The sequence below is a fragment of the Narcine bancroftii genome, chromosome 14, assembly GCF_036971445.1.
Source record: "Narcine bancroftii isolate sNarBan1 chromosome 14, sNarBan1.hap1, whole genome shotgun sequence".
Taxonomy (NCBI): domain Eukaryota; kingdom Metazoa; phylum Chordata; class Chondrichthyes; order Torpediniformes; family Narcinidae; genus Narcine; species Narcine bancroftii.
Genome location: NC_091482.1, coordinates 51,350,991 through 51,364,978, shown reverse-complemented (window position 1 = coordinate 51,364,978; position 13,988 = coordinate 51,350,991). Strand labels below are relative to the sequence as shown.

The following is a 13,988-nucleotide window of genomic DNA, read 5'->3' as shown; positions in this document are numbered from 1 at the left end:
GGCTGCTTCACTAGCTCCACTTGATTGGCTGCCGCTGGTCAGCCCATCGGAGTGGGACACTGCAGCTGCATGCTGCTGAGTCGAGCGCCGACTTTGAAGTGTGTAGCCCACTTCGGCCGGCGGTCCACTACCCAACCCACGCCCCCCCCACTCCAGAATCGGTGCTAGGCGAAGCCTTGTGCTTGGGAGGCTTGCCCCTTCAGCATGAGGTTGGGTCAGGGATCGGGTGGTCAGAGTCAAGAAATGGGAGCTTGAGCCCGTACAGGGTGGAAGTCTCATTTCTCACCCCAATATCCAAAAGACATATTGACCCATTGTGTTGTATAACTATGTATGGGCCTTCGATATATCTCTGTAGTGGTGGGGGGGGGGGGGGGGGTCTGTGTGCTCCGCATCTGACAAATACCTATTTTCAAGTCTCGAATTCTTTAGGTACGTATGTCGTCCATGAGCCGTGCTGCTTTGGCTGTGTCGGGGCGAGTGTGCCCAGGCGGTCCTGCAGGTGGGACAAGGTGGCCGCAGGAAAATCATCCCCAATGTCTCTAGCGGCCAGGAATTTCCCCGATGTCACTAATGGTGCACCGTTCACCATTTTGGCTGCAGAAACCTCAAGTTCCTCTTTTGGAGCAGCCTCGATCCCCAGGAGTACCCATGGGAGCTTGTCCACCCAGTTAGGGCCATTGAGTCTGGCCATGAGGGCATACTTAAGGTGTCGATGGAATCGCTCCACCAAACCATTGGCCTGAGGGTGGTAAGCTGTGGTATGGTGGAGCTGAGTACCCAGGGCATTAGCAAGATTAGACCAGAGGCCAGAGGTAAACTGGGAGCCCCTGTCTGCGGTTATATGCTCTGGAACCCTGAACTTAGCCACCCAGTTGTGCAGGAGGATCCAAGCGCACGTTTCTGTAGAGGTGTCTGGCAAAGGGATGGCTTCCGGCCATTTGGTCGACCTGTCTACTAGGGTCAGTAAGTATGGATATTGGTAAGGGGCCCACCAAATTCACATGGACGTGGCTGAAACAGTGTTGTGGTAGTTGAAATGACTGTTGGGGGGAGGGATCTTTAGTGCGGGTATGGGTTTTCGAGACCTGTACAATTCCCGACCATGCCAGACAAATCAACCAGCAACTATTTTGATGGCGGGGTGTGCCAGGTTGTGTATAGCCTCGAAAATACGCCTCCTCCAGTGAGTGGGAATGATCAGTCGAGGCTTACCTATGGACGTGTCACTCAGGACGGTCTGTTCTGCAGGACCGAGCCGTACATCCTCCAACTTTGAGGCCAGTAATTAGAGTGTGATATGCGTCAATGTCCTTGTCCACTGCCAGTGCTTCTGCCAGAGCCTTAGAGTCAATGCTTGACATTGAGATGTGTACTGCCTGTCTCGTGGGACGTGACAGGGCATCGGCCACCACATTGGATTTTCCCGCAATATGCTGAATGTCAGTAGAAAATTCTGAAATATATGAAATGTGCCTCTGTTGGCTGGCTGACCACGGGTCGGAAGCCTTAGTAAAGGTGAAGGGCTTGTGGTCTGTAAAAAAATTTGGAACTTCCTGCCCTCAAGGAGGTACCTAAAGTGTCTGATTGCCAGGTGCGATGCCAGGAGTTCTCTATCAAAAGCACTATATTTCAGTTTAGGCACCCGCAAATGTTGACTGAAAAATGCAAGGGGTTGCCAGTGTCCATTCACCCACTGTTCTCAGACTCCCCCTATTGCTGTGTCAAAGCACCCACCGTGACAGCGGTGGGGGCATCAGTTTTGGGGTGTATCAGGAGGGCAGCATTAGCCAGGGTGAATTTTGTTGTCTGAAACGCATCGGATGCCTCTTGCTTTTCATGAAATCACCTTCTTCACACCTGTCATGAGGGAGAATAAAGGTTTCATGGTGCGAGCTGCCTCTGGAAGGGATCTGCGGTGAATTCTTGTAGTCCCCTTACTGTTGTCGACTTGGGGAATGCTCAAATGGCCTCTACCTTGTCGAGTAGTGGTTTAACCCCATGGCAGTTCATCCTGTGACCTAAAAAGTCAAATGAATCTTCGCCGAACTGGCATTTTGCTGGATTAATTATCAGGCTAAACTCACTCAACCTGTGGCATAACTGTCTGATGTGAGCGGCGTGTTCGGCACCGTAATGGCTTGCAATCAGAATGTCATCGAGGTAGATGAACACAAACTTAAAATCCCTGCCAACAGCATCCATAAGCCTTTGAAGGTCTGTGCGGTGTTTTTTTAGGCCGAAGGGCATTCTGAGTAATTCAAACAGCCCAAATGGTGTAATAATGGCAGCGTTTGTGATAGCCTCAGGGTGGGCTTATATCTGATGATAACCACAGATTAAGTCAATTTTTGAAAATATCCGTGTCCCCTGAAGGTTTGCAGAAAAGTTCTGAATATGTGGGACGGGGTATGTATCCAGTGTAGTTACTTCATTTAGCTGGCGGTAGTCCCTGCATGGTCTCCAATCCCTATGGCTAAGGGACCATGTAGAGGGGGGAGGCCCAGAGGCTGTTGGAGCAGAGGACGATGCCAAGTTTCTCCATTTTAAAAAAGATTTCCTCCTTGGTGAGGTTGAGTTCATCTGGCGGGGGGGGCAGTGTGCTCTGGCGTGAAGCGGGGGCTTTTAGTGGCGGGAATTTATCTGGCGGAAGGCAACGTGCTCTGGCATGAAGCAGGGGGCTTTTAGTGAGGTTGTGATGCCTTACCCTGTGTTCAGGATCAGTGAAGTCAGTGTGGCATCGCGATGGAGGGGAACTCGGCTAAAATCTTGGTGAACCCGTTGCCTAGACTTGCCACCGAGTGTAGGTGGGGAGCGGTCAGTTTGGTGCTTTCCACTTCAAGGGCCTGAAAGGCCTTTGCGTGTACTAGCCTGCGGCCCTTGATGTTGACTTAGTAAGGAGTTGACCCTCAGGAAGTCTGGCCCCAGGAGAGGCTGGTGGACGTCTGCTGAAACAAATCGCCAAATGAGACTGTGGTCCCTGAAATGGAGGAGCATAATATGGGTTAGGTGTCCATATTGAAAAGTTATTGGCAGCCCGTAACTCATACTCCGCCTTCCGGTGGCATGTGTCAGAGGTGGAGGACACTGACCTCTGCCCTGGTGTCGACCAGGAAGTGCCAGCCTGACACTGTATCCCTGATGTGGAGAAGACTATTGTGCAGGGCAGCCACTAACGACAGCCAACATTGGCGTTTCCTAGGAACCCGCAGGGTGATTTGCAACAGCAGGCCTCAGCACCCCATCGCTGATGGTAGAAGCAATATGATTCACCGGGGTTTGCATGCTTGGGGCAAACTTGTTGGTTGGTCTGTCGAGCGCCCTCATGGTAGGCTGATGTTGACAGGAAGAGGTCACGTGGTCTAACGAAATGCAGACGTCCCTTTTGGCTGCCCAGAGCAGGTCGGCTCTGACGATTATCTTTCCGGGGTCCGCAAAGTCCTCTTTAACTATGAGTAGCCTGATGTCCTCTAGTAACCTCTCCAGGAAAATTTGCTCGAATATAGCACAAAGGGGTATGGCCATCATTCAAGGTGAGCATGTCGCTCATGAGGACGGATGGGGCCTTGTCCCCCAAACCGTAGATGTGCAGCAATGGGTTAATAGTTCCTTGATGGCCTGATACTTCCCTTGTTCTGGAGGTTTCTGGAAGAAGTTGGTAATCTGTCCTGCCATATCCTGCTCGAGGGCGCCGACCACATAGTAGAAGCAGGTGTCATTGGTGGTGATCTTCTGTACGGTGAACTGCACCTCAACTTGCTGGAATGACACCCGTGGCTGTGATGTCCAGAAGCTGGGCAGCTTCAACGAGACGTTGATTGCAGGCTGGTTGTATTCTTAAGGTCTATGATACCAGTTGGACGAGTCAAGGGTCACCACTGTAGCAGCTGCTACGGCTGGAGAGGTTTCACTCAAAGAAGAGACACACATTACCGGAGTGAATTCAACACTGCTTTATGGTGCTCTGCTTATGAAGGGCTCAGAAGCCTATCTCTGACATCATCATACCACCCACCTGGTAGCATTATGTTCCGCTTCCTGTGATTGGTTATTTAGCGCTATCTGGCCAATCAGTAAGCCCCTCTTATCCTCGGGTGTGGCTGCTTCCCTAGCTCCACCCGATTGGGCAGTCCAGCGACAGCCATCGGAGTGGGGCGCTCCATCTGTGTGTTGCTGAGTCAAGCACTGACTTCGAAGTGCGTAGCCTGTCTCGGCCGGTGACGTAGGCTGCGAGCTTCTGGTGTCGGGTCACCACTTCGAGGCGTGGTGCAGTTGTTGTGGCCCACTACAGCATGATCCTCCATCAGTAAACTCCAGCTCTTTCAACATCCTATTGCAAATTAAACCCCACTGCCCCTTCAATCCTCCGCTTGCTCTTTTATCCAGTTCAGTGAATTTACAATCCTTTGTCTCGTGTCAAGTCCCTGCTAGGTCTTCACCTCTCACATGCTAATCCTCTTGCATCTTCTCCAGTTGCTTCATGTGTCCACCTGTACTGGCGAGCCTTGCGCTGGTCCAGGATTCCCTCAGGACTAATTTACCCGAGACCTTTTTGAGTCTGCAGTCTTAAAATATATCTTCCAACTGCAAACTGCAAACTCCTTTCCAATTCTCAGCCACTCTTAATGCTTCTGCCTTGCCACAACAGCTCTTTTAATCACTCTTAACCATCATTATGAACACTGAGAGGGTACAGAGAGCAGAAGGGAGTACATTAATGCTACTGTAACATCCCAAGAAGGTGGAACACTACTGTGCCTGGAAGAGTAGTGTAGGGGAAGACCTCGAATGTAGATTCTGGTCAAACTATAGTTTACAAGTCTTGTCACACAGGAGTGTTATTAAATGAAATGAAATGCATATTATGGCCAAGGATGATAGTTTGGTTAAAGAGGTTTTGAGGAGAGAGAAGAAGAAAGGAGATGAATATTTGAAACATGGCAGAATAAACTGGGTGTGAGGTCATGAAAGGTGGGATTAAGGAGAATCCCAAGCCATTTTATAGGTACGTAATGAGTAAGAGGGTAAGTGGAGAAAGATAGCTCCACTCAAAGATAAATGCTAGAACTAGTGTATGGAGCAAGATGAAACAGGTGAGCACTTTGCATCAGTATTCACCAAGGAGCGGTAAATGGTTGATGCTAAGATTAGGGAGTGGTAAGTTTATGTTCTTGATCAGGACGCGTCTGAGAGTGGGTTGGGGGGGGTGGGGAAGTGTTGGGGTTTTTTGAAAGCCCTAAAAGGTCTGCCAGGCCTGATGGGATCTATCCAGGATGAAGAGAGAAGCAAGAGAGGAAAAATCTGGTTCCCTGACAGGGGTCATTCGATCTGTTTTCCGCTTTCACCACAACTGAGTTGCCAGAAGACTGAGAACAGCTGATGGTTTTCCCCTGCAGGGAAAAAGGGGAACAGGAACAAATGAGGAAATGATCAGCTGAGGAGACTTACATCAGCAGTAGGAAATTTATCAGAGGAAGTTCTTGGGAACAGAATTCACTTGCATTTGGCAAAGCAGAAATTTATTAGTGATATTCAGTTTTGCACAGGGGATGTGTCTCACAAATTTGATTTTCTTCAAGTGATGAAGAGGTTATTAATGTATACTGCCGACATGGAATTTAGTAAAACATTAAAAAAATCTTTCAAGCTGGATGGGTCCAGAAGATGAAGTCGCTCGGGGTCCACAGTAAATTGAATCCAAAATTAGTTTGATCCTTGAAGGCAGAGGGTAGCGGTAGAAGGATGTTTTCTGACTGGAGATCTGTAATATTGTTTGTTGGTAATATTTAACAATGATTTTGGTGAAAATGTAGATGGGATAATTAATAAATCTAGAAACAGCACAGAAATTGGGGAGAAAAGTGAGGAAAGTTGTCGAAGGATTGAACAGGATATAGGTCAGATGGAAATTTGCGCGAAGAAATGGTAGATGAAGTTTCATCCAGACGAGTGTCAGCTGATGCATTTTTGGAGGTCAAGATCAAGAAATTGTGCAGTAAATGGCAGGGGCCTTAGGAACATTGGTGTTATGGGGAGATCGTGGGGTATGAGACCAATCCTCTGTGTAGGTGGAAACACCATGAATAGTGTGGTAAAGAGGGCACATAGCATTGGTTGGCACATTGAGTATAAAGAATGGGATGTCGCGTTGTCGGTGGATAGGCCATATTTGGAGCGTTGTGGCAGTTCTGGACGAGCACACAAAATACTGAGTTTGTCCAGCATTTTGTGTGTTGCTCCAATTTTCCAACGTCTGCATTCTTTCTTGTTTGCATGTGTGCAATTCTGGTTGCCATACCGTATTGTGGATGTGGAGTCTTTGGGGCGGGTGCTGAGGAGGTTCGCTGGGAAGTTGCCTCGATCAGAGATTATTAGCTAAAGGAGTAGTTGGACAAATCTCGATCTTGGTCCTTGATTGTTGCTTTGTTACATTTGAGATTGAGGGCCAACCTGATAAAACCAGATACAATTATAAGAGGTAGAAATAGGGTGGGAAGTCAGTCTTTTTCCCAGGGTTGAAACATCAAATACTAGAGCAGCCATTCTGAACTGTTTTTCACCAACCCCGCCACCCCAGGACTTTTCGAATTTTACGGTCTCCCTTCCCACTGATACAGTCATGTTTTAGTTTCTCCTCTCTCCTAATGACTACATGAAACACAAAAATATCTAGGTAATATGGAGTGAAAAGCAAACAAGGCTTTTACTTAAATATTGCTGGTCCATTCCCCCCCCCCCCCCAACAACCAGGGAGCGCTCTAGGGCCCCCGTTGAGAATGGCTGTGGTAGAGCACAGGTTTGACGTGAGAGATTAGTGAGGCAAGTTTCTCTTTAACACTTGAGTGATGAGTCCCTAGAATGCACTGGCAGGGGAGGTTGTTGAAGCAGATATGATCGCATCGTTGGAGAACAGGCAAGAAATAGAGGGACCACGTTCAGGCAGATGTGACAAGTTTAAATTGGCGTCATCTTCGGAGCACACATGGTGGGCTGTTGAACCTGTTCCACCGCAAGGCTGTGCATTGTCTGAAAAGATCAGGGTGTCTTGACTTCCAGTAATTTCCATGAAATTACTTTATTCGCCTGTTCCAGCAACACCTGTCCCATCGGGCTTATTTCTTTCTTTGGCTTGGCTTCGCGGACGAAGATTTATGGAGGGGGTAAAAAGTCCACGTCAGCTGCAGGCTCGTTTGTGGCTGACAAGTCCGATGCGGGACAGGCAGACACGATTGCAGCGGTTGCAGGGGAAAATTGGTGGGTTGGGGTTGGGTGTTGGGTTTTTCCTCCTCTGCCTTTTGTCAGTGAGGTAGGCTCTGCGGTCTTCTTCAAAGGAGGTTGCTGCCCGCCAAACTGTGAGGCGCCAAGATGCACGGTTTGAGGCGATATCAGCCCACTGGCGGTGGTCAATGTGGCAGGCACCAAGAGATTTCTTTAGGCAGTCCTTGTACCTTTTCTTTGGTGCACCTCTGTCACGGTGGCCAGTGGAGAGCTCGCCATATAACACGATCTTGGGAAGGCGATGGTCCTCCATTCTGGAGACGTGACCCATCCAGCGCAGCTGGATATGCAGGGAACAATGCAGTTAATAATGTGGATTGCATGGTAATGAAATGTTGTGTGAAATTTTTTATGGATCCTGCTCCAGATGAAATAGGTGCAAATGATCATCCAAGCACCTGTTTTTCCAGCGCAGTTAACCCTTTCAAACACAGAAGTTTATTGATTCATTTTATTTATATTTTCTCTCTGCAATAATGCTGCTTTTCAACTTGTCACAGTTCAATGGAATGCCAGCCATAGAGTTCCACGGAGCAGGAATGCTTGCTCATTAGTATCCTTGACGCTACGTACTCTCTGGTGTGAGGCCATGCCCTCATCAGCAACTGCTCAGAGCTGTTTTCCAGGCGTCTTTAAGTAGCAGTGCTTGGGGACTTGTTAATCCACCTCAGTTAGAAGTTGATCACCCATCACTCCTCTGCTTCCTGCCCAGTGTTGCCTCCGGGAAGCTTCCATTTTACAAATGTTCAGTCAAGTCCTCTTGCCCAAGTAACCCTCTTCAGTGCACCTTCACTCTGCAACCTCTGAGCAAGCGATCACAGATTTTTGTTTCCCTGGTTCGCTATTTATGCATCTCTGTTTCCTTTTCTCCACTAATCATGATGAGGCATGTCACTTTCTGACTCTTCAGGCATGAAATATTCTGTCAGCCTAGTTTGAGGTTCTGCTCATTTTAGTTTCCTTCTTCAAATCTGCTCTGAATGAGATCACCTACCTCGTTTTGTTCTTGACTGAGACTGTGATCTTTCATCCCCTCGCTGTCCCACTATGGTGATACTGCAGGGGGCGACCTCTGTACCTGCAGGAAGACCACCTCAGGGGGCTGATTCCACCTGGCCGGCTGTCAATCAGTCGACCTGAATAGAGACCTGAGCCGGCCCCTCCTGAGCCAGTCACACAGGGAGCCACTAAGCCACGAACTGGTGTTCAGTCTTTTGAGTTTTGTGCTTGCTCACTGCTACCTCAGCGCTCCACACCCTCAAACCTCTATATGGTCACTGCTTAGCCTCCTCAGCTGCAGGAGACAAAGGTGCCAGTCTATCTTGTCTTTCCTTGTAACTCAAGCCTTCCAGTCCTGGTAACATGGCATGTGAATCTTTACTACATCCTTTTGAGCTCAATGACATCCTTCCCATGGCTGGTTGACCAGTTCTGAATGCAATGCTCCCAACATCTCTCACCAACATCTTGTGGAGATGCAGCGGATTTTTAAAAGCGCGTTATGCTTTTTTTTTTCCCCTCAAACTAGCAACCCAGCCCGCGTTATCTCTGTTAGCACGCTATACTAGAAATTTTTTTACTTCTTGAAATCCGCCTTGAAATCCGGGACGCGTCTTTCACGTGCCAGTAGCCTCGCTTTCATCTGAATGGCAACTGCAGATACAGCCTGATATTTTATTTTTGTTCTCTTTGACAATTCAAGTCACACTCTCACTGGGGCCATTTAGCTTTGGGGACACAACATGGACATTTTTTATGGATTCACCTTCTCAAGCTCATCTTTATCTTTCCTCCAATCACGAATGGATGGTTCGCCCACCTCGAACTCTCTCTTGCTGTCGCTCTGTTGCTAGTTTCTTCTGCGCTTGTAACGACTTTCAGTTTGAAGTTCGTAGTGTAAAATTTGTGTTTGATTCCTCGCATTGTCAAAACTAGATTTCAAAAGTAATACATGCGGAGCACAAAATGCGAGGGCCTTTTATACAAATTTTTCGGGTTATGGCTGATTAGGCGAGATCGAATGTAGGTGATAGCGATAATGTTATCTACACATCAATTACTTTGTTTTTTGTGACTTTTATAGGACATGTTATGAAGATATGTCAGGACAGACTAATACATGCACACGGTATATGCACGTGTGCGCTATGTGAGAACTTTTTTACATAATTTCAGATTTTCTGCATGTTATATGAGTGAAAATATGGTAATGTGACATTCTAGCCTTTGCACTCAATGCACTTAACAATGAAGATAACAGTGTCAAAGATCTTCTTCACCACCTTATCTCTCTGTGTCATTTATTGCAGGGAACTATATATCTGTACCACAAGGGTTGTCTATTCTTCAGGTCCCCACCACTTCCTGTTGTCAAATTTTGCCTGATTATACTTCCATCAAGTTCCTTGACTTATGACCTATTGTAGACACTCAACATCTCCTCACTTGTCAGGAAGGCACAACAGCAACTGCACTTCCTGAGAAGACTGAAACAGGCAAGGCTACCGGTCAGCATTATAACAACCTTCAGTAGGAGCTCTATTGAGAATGTCCTGGCCAGCTGCATCACAGTGTGGTACGGTTGCTGCAGAGAAATGGATCACAGGCCCGTAAGAATGGAAGAGAGGAAACTCAGAGATTCCATCCCACCCCTTTGTCCACCACCGTCGTGATCTATTGAGATCGTTGTCTGAAGAGGGCGCACAAACTAATTGAGGACCCCTTCCACCCTGCACCCAGCATCTTTCAGCTGCTCCCATCGGGAAAGAAATATGGAGTATCAGAGCCAGCGTCACCAGGCTTCTTCCCACGGGCACTGAGAATGTTGAACGACCAAAGAAACTGCTCACACTAAACCATCCAAGACTCTCATATTCATGAAACAACATTTATTTACTTGTCTCTATGAATACTTGACCTGCATAAGTATTGTTTAATTTGTATGTGTGTTATGTCTGGTTGCACGTCTGCAGGCTTTGCACTGAGAACCGGAGAACGCTGTTTCGTTGGGTTGTATGTTTGCAACCAGATGACAATAAACTTGATAAAGCACACTCGAGTTTTTTTTGTTGATTTAGTTTCTTAAGTCAGCTGGATATAGCTCCTTACTCAAACTTTAAACCTGAGAAACAGGAATTGATTTCAATCTGATCACGTGAATTCTCAGCTTCGCGTCTCACTTCCTCCATTCCCTGGAGGAAAGCTTTTTACTGTGCTGATGAGGTGTTTAATTGCTTATCCAGATTGCTCAGAATTGAACTAATTGCTCCTTGAATGGTGCTTTTTGCTTGCTGATGTTTTATTCTTGAGGGGAGGGTGGTCTGTGCAATATACTGGGGCTATGCTGAGATTAGACACTTCCTCTGCAGCCATCCAGACTCTTTATAAATTAATACAACTTAGATTAAATGTTGGAAATCAAGCCCGTGCAAGTATGTTTGGGATTATTTGGTTGGATCTGTTTCACTGACTGTATCAGTCCATGTACCTAGAGGATCATGACTTATTTGGGAAGCTTTGAAAAGGGTAGAGAAGAGATTTACCAGGATGCTGCCTGATTTTGAGAGATGCCAAACTAGAGCAGTGGTTCTTTCCACTCATGTACTATTTCATGTAATCTCTATGCCATCGGTGCTCTGTGATTAGTAAGGGATCACTTAAGGTGGGATGTGAGTGGGAAGGGATGGTTGAGAATCACTGCTCTAGACCCAATTGTTACTGAAATATTTTGCTTGAAAAAAATTGTCATTGGCCCATTTCCTTTGGATTTATGAAACCGTGCACATAACGAGTCAATGGGGTACTTTTTCTTTCTACCCACAAGGTTGAGAACCACTACCATAAAGTACAAGAAGCTGTGTAGTAAACTGCAGTTTCATGTGAAAAGAGCAACGATTACCCGCAGGAACCTTCAAGGTCGAAGAGGGGTATCAGTTAAACTAAATTCAATACAATTCGGAGGTGGGGGGGGGGATTCTTTTGAATTATTATGATCAACATACAAGATCCTTTAAGCATTTTTATTTTGATTTTTTTTTGTCTTATTCAAATTATTTGGGAAATCCTGCATCATGTTTCACTGTTTACTGTTGGATCTACATTTGTGTACCTTTACCGCCATCGCCATGGTAATGTGACCCGATTAACCCTGAATCGTTGCATTTGCAAGAGTGGTTGTTTTTTTTCTGTATCTCGGATCCATTTCCCAAATGTGCCTCCCCAGCAAATAGAACAAGAAAAGTGCTTTGGAATGCCCCACCTCGAGAATGGTAAAGAGACTTGCAGACAAGGAAGAAAGGTAGAACAAATCAAAGGTTTGTCAGGAGTATTTGCGTGGATTAAAGAGGGGAGTAAAGCACAAAAAGACAATGTTGTCTAAGTCAAAACACAATGCTGGAGAAACTTAGGTCAATCGAGGCCTTCATCAGCATATCTATATCTGCAAGTCACCAGCCATTCACTTCCACCCATGTAATCCATACCCTGTAAAGTCAACTGCAGAACAGCCTTTTCTCCCCCGCCTCCCAACAACGCACAATTGTAATCTTGAATGTGTATGGATTTCTCCAAATCAGGATATACAGTATTGTACTGCCAGACTTGAAGCCAGAGATTTTTCAGAACTTAGTAGGTCTCGCAGCACCCATTGGAGGTAAAGATATATTACCGACGTTTCGGGCTTATAAGAAAAAGCAGGTTGAGCCTGAATAAAAGGAATGGCAGGAGAGGAGTACAGACCAACAGACAGAAGGTGATAAACTGGATATGGAGAAGAAGTCAGGAGAGAGGAAAGGTGAGAATTGATGGGGTGGGATGGGCTGGCTCCGTGAAAGCAGAGCTGGGGTAAAGAAGACAGAGGGAAAAGGGAGGAGAGAAAGAGAGAGAGAAAAAGCTATAGGAATGGAGACATGGGGGAGAGGTATTGGCTAATGTAAATTGGAGGTCAGTGTCCATCTGGAAACATTGACCTCCAGTTCCCATTAGCCAAGAACCTCCCCCCCACCCCACCACCATATCTCCTTTCATATCTCTCTATCTCTCTCTCTCTCTCTTGCTCTCTCTAGGTCCTTTCAGGTGGCCCAAACCCCCATGTAAAGCCACAGATTATCCCTCCTTGTGGCTAAATACCTACTTACCTGAATGCACCCAGAGCGCCTCCGAGATGCCGATGCCAACCCTCCTCGGGGAGGGATAACCGGCAGAGCCCAGCACCTGAATGTGCAGCCACTGTAAGTCATCATCCGGCAACCCAATTCCCCACTACCTGACATCCCCCCTCCCCACTAGGGAGAGCAGGTTTTCGGGGGCCGCTGGAGGGGGGTGGGAGGTCTGCGGAGGCCGCCAGGGCAGGGGTGGCCAGCAGGGGACGTCATGGGGGGCTGGTGCGGGAACCCAGTTGACTGCTTCAGTTTCTGGGGCCATTCTCTGCAGCTCAAAATGTGGCATAGCAATGGCAGTCTTCCCTACCCATAATCCTCCATGCAGCTGGAACTGTTCTAAGAAACAGAGCGGTTCCACCTGTGTGGGGCATTATGAGTAGGGAAGATGTCATTGCTCTGCCGCGTATTTATGACGGGTGCGCTGCGGCACTGGTCGGCCCACCTCCATTAGATCTGGAGGGCGCTACAAGGTGCCTCTGAATATGAATGGGATGTTGAAGCAGCTTTTTAGGGTTACTGCCTGAAAGGTGAGTTCTTACTTTTCCATCCACTCCTGTCACCAACCTCAAGATGGAGAGCTCACCTGAAATGGCCTTCTCTCTCTCTCTCTCTCTCTCTCTCTCTCTCTCTCTCTCTCTCTCTCTCTCTCTCTCTCTCTCTCTCTCTCTCTCTCTCTCTCTCTCCCTCCCTCCCTCCACCCCCCATCCCCTCTCCCTCCCTCCTCTATTCCCTCTGTCTCCATTACCCTAGCTCTGCATTCAGGGAGTCAACCGTTCCCTCCTCCTGACTTCTTCTCCAAATCCAGTTTATCACCTGTCTGTCGGTGTGTATTCCTCCCCTGCCATTCCTTTCATTCAGACATGACATACCCAGTGTTCTTACTACAATCACAGCATCTGCACATTATTGTGTTTCACACAGAGAATTTCAATGCAAGTTTGACTTTGTGAGATGGTTCCATAAAGTCGATCAATATTTGAAATGAAAAAGAAAACAACGAAAAGCAGAAACAGAACTCATATTGTGCACTACAAAGTGAAACTGCCCTCAGACTGTGTAAGGTACTCAGTCCTAAGTTGCTGTTATTAACTGTTGAATAGATGGAAATCTGTCTGCAGGAAGCCAACCAACAAAAAGTTTGTTTTTAAAATCTCTTTAATGTTTTATATACATGCTGAGTTATCAATTTATATTGCACAGCAGTGTAAATTGACAGCCGTTATTACACTGTCTAATTTTCTTTTCCATTGAAGTCTATTTGTTATCACCTAATTTGCACTGTTGCCCAGAGGTAGTTCTGTACTTCACTCTATGTTCAGAGCCAATTAATAAGTCGCCCCCAGCATTGCCTTCAGTCATTAAAAATGATTTTTTTTTCATGTGCATCCAAAAGGCTGAAGGAGTTTAGAGATCTGGAGACACCTTGCAGTCAGAAGCTGCAACAACACTGCGGTCATTCCAAGCAAAATATCAGCGCGAGCCTTTTACATGCTGATTTTGACACAAAATGTTGTCACAGCACTCCTTGGTTTGGAAACACCACGCCATCGT

The 13,988-nt window shown here is 46.9% G+C and overlaps 1 protein-coding gene across 9 annotated transcripts in view; it reads left to right on the top strand.

Moving 5' to 3' along the window:
- Positions 1-13,988, top strand: part of sh3gl3a (SH3-domain GRB2-like 3a) — a 124,880-nt gene that overhangs the window by 56,868 nt on the left and 54,024 nt on the right. The window lies entirely within an intron of this gene.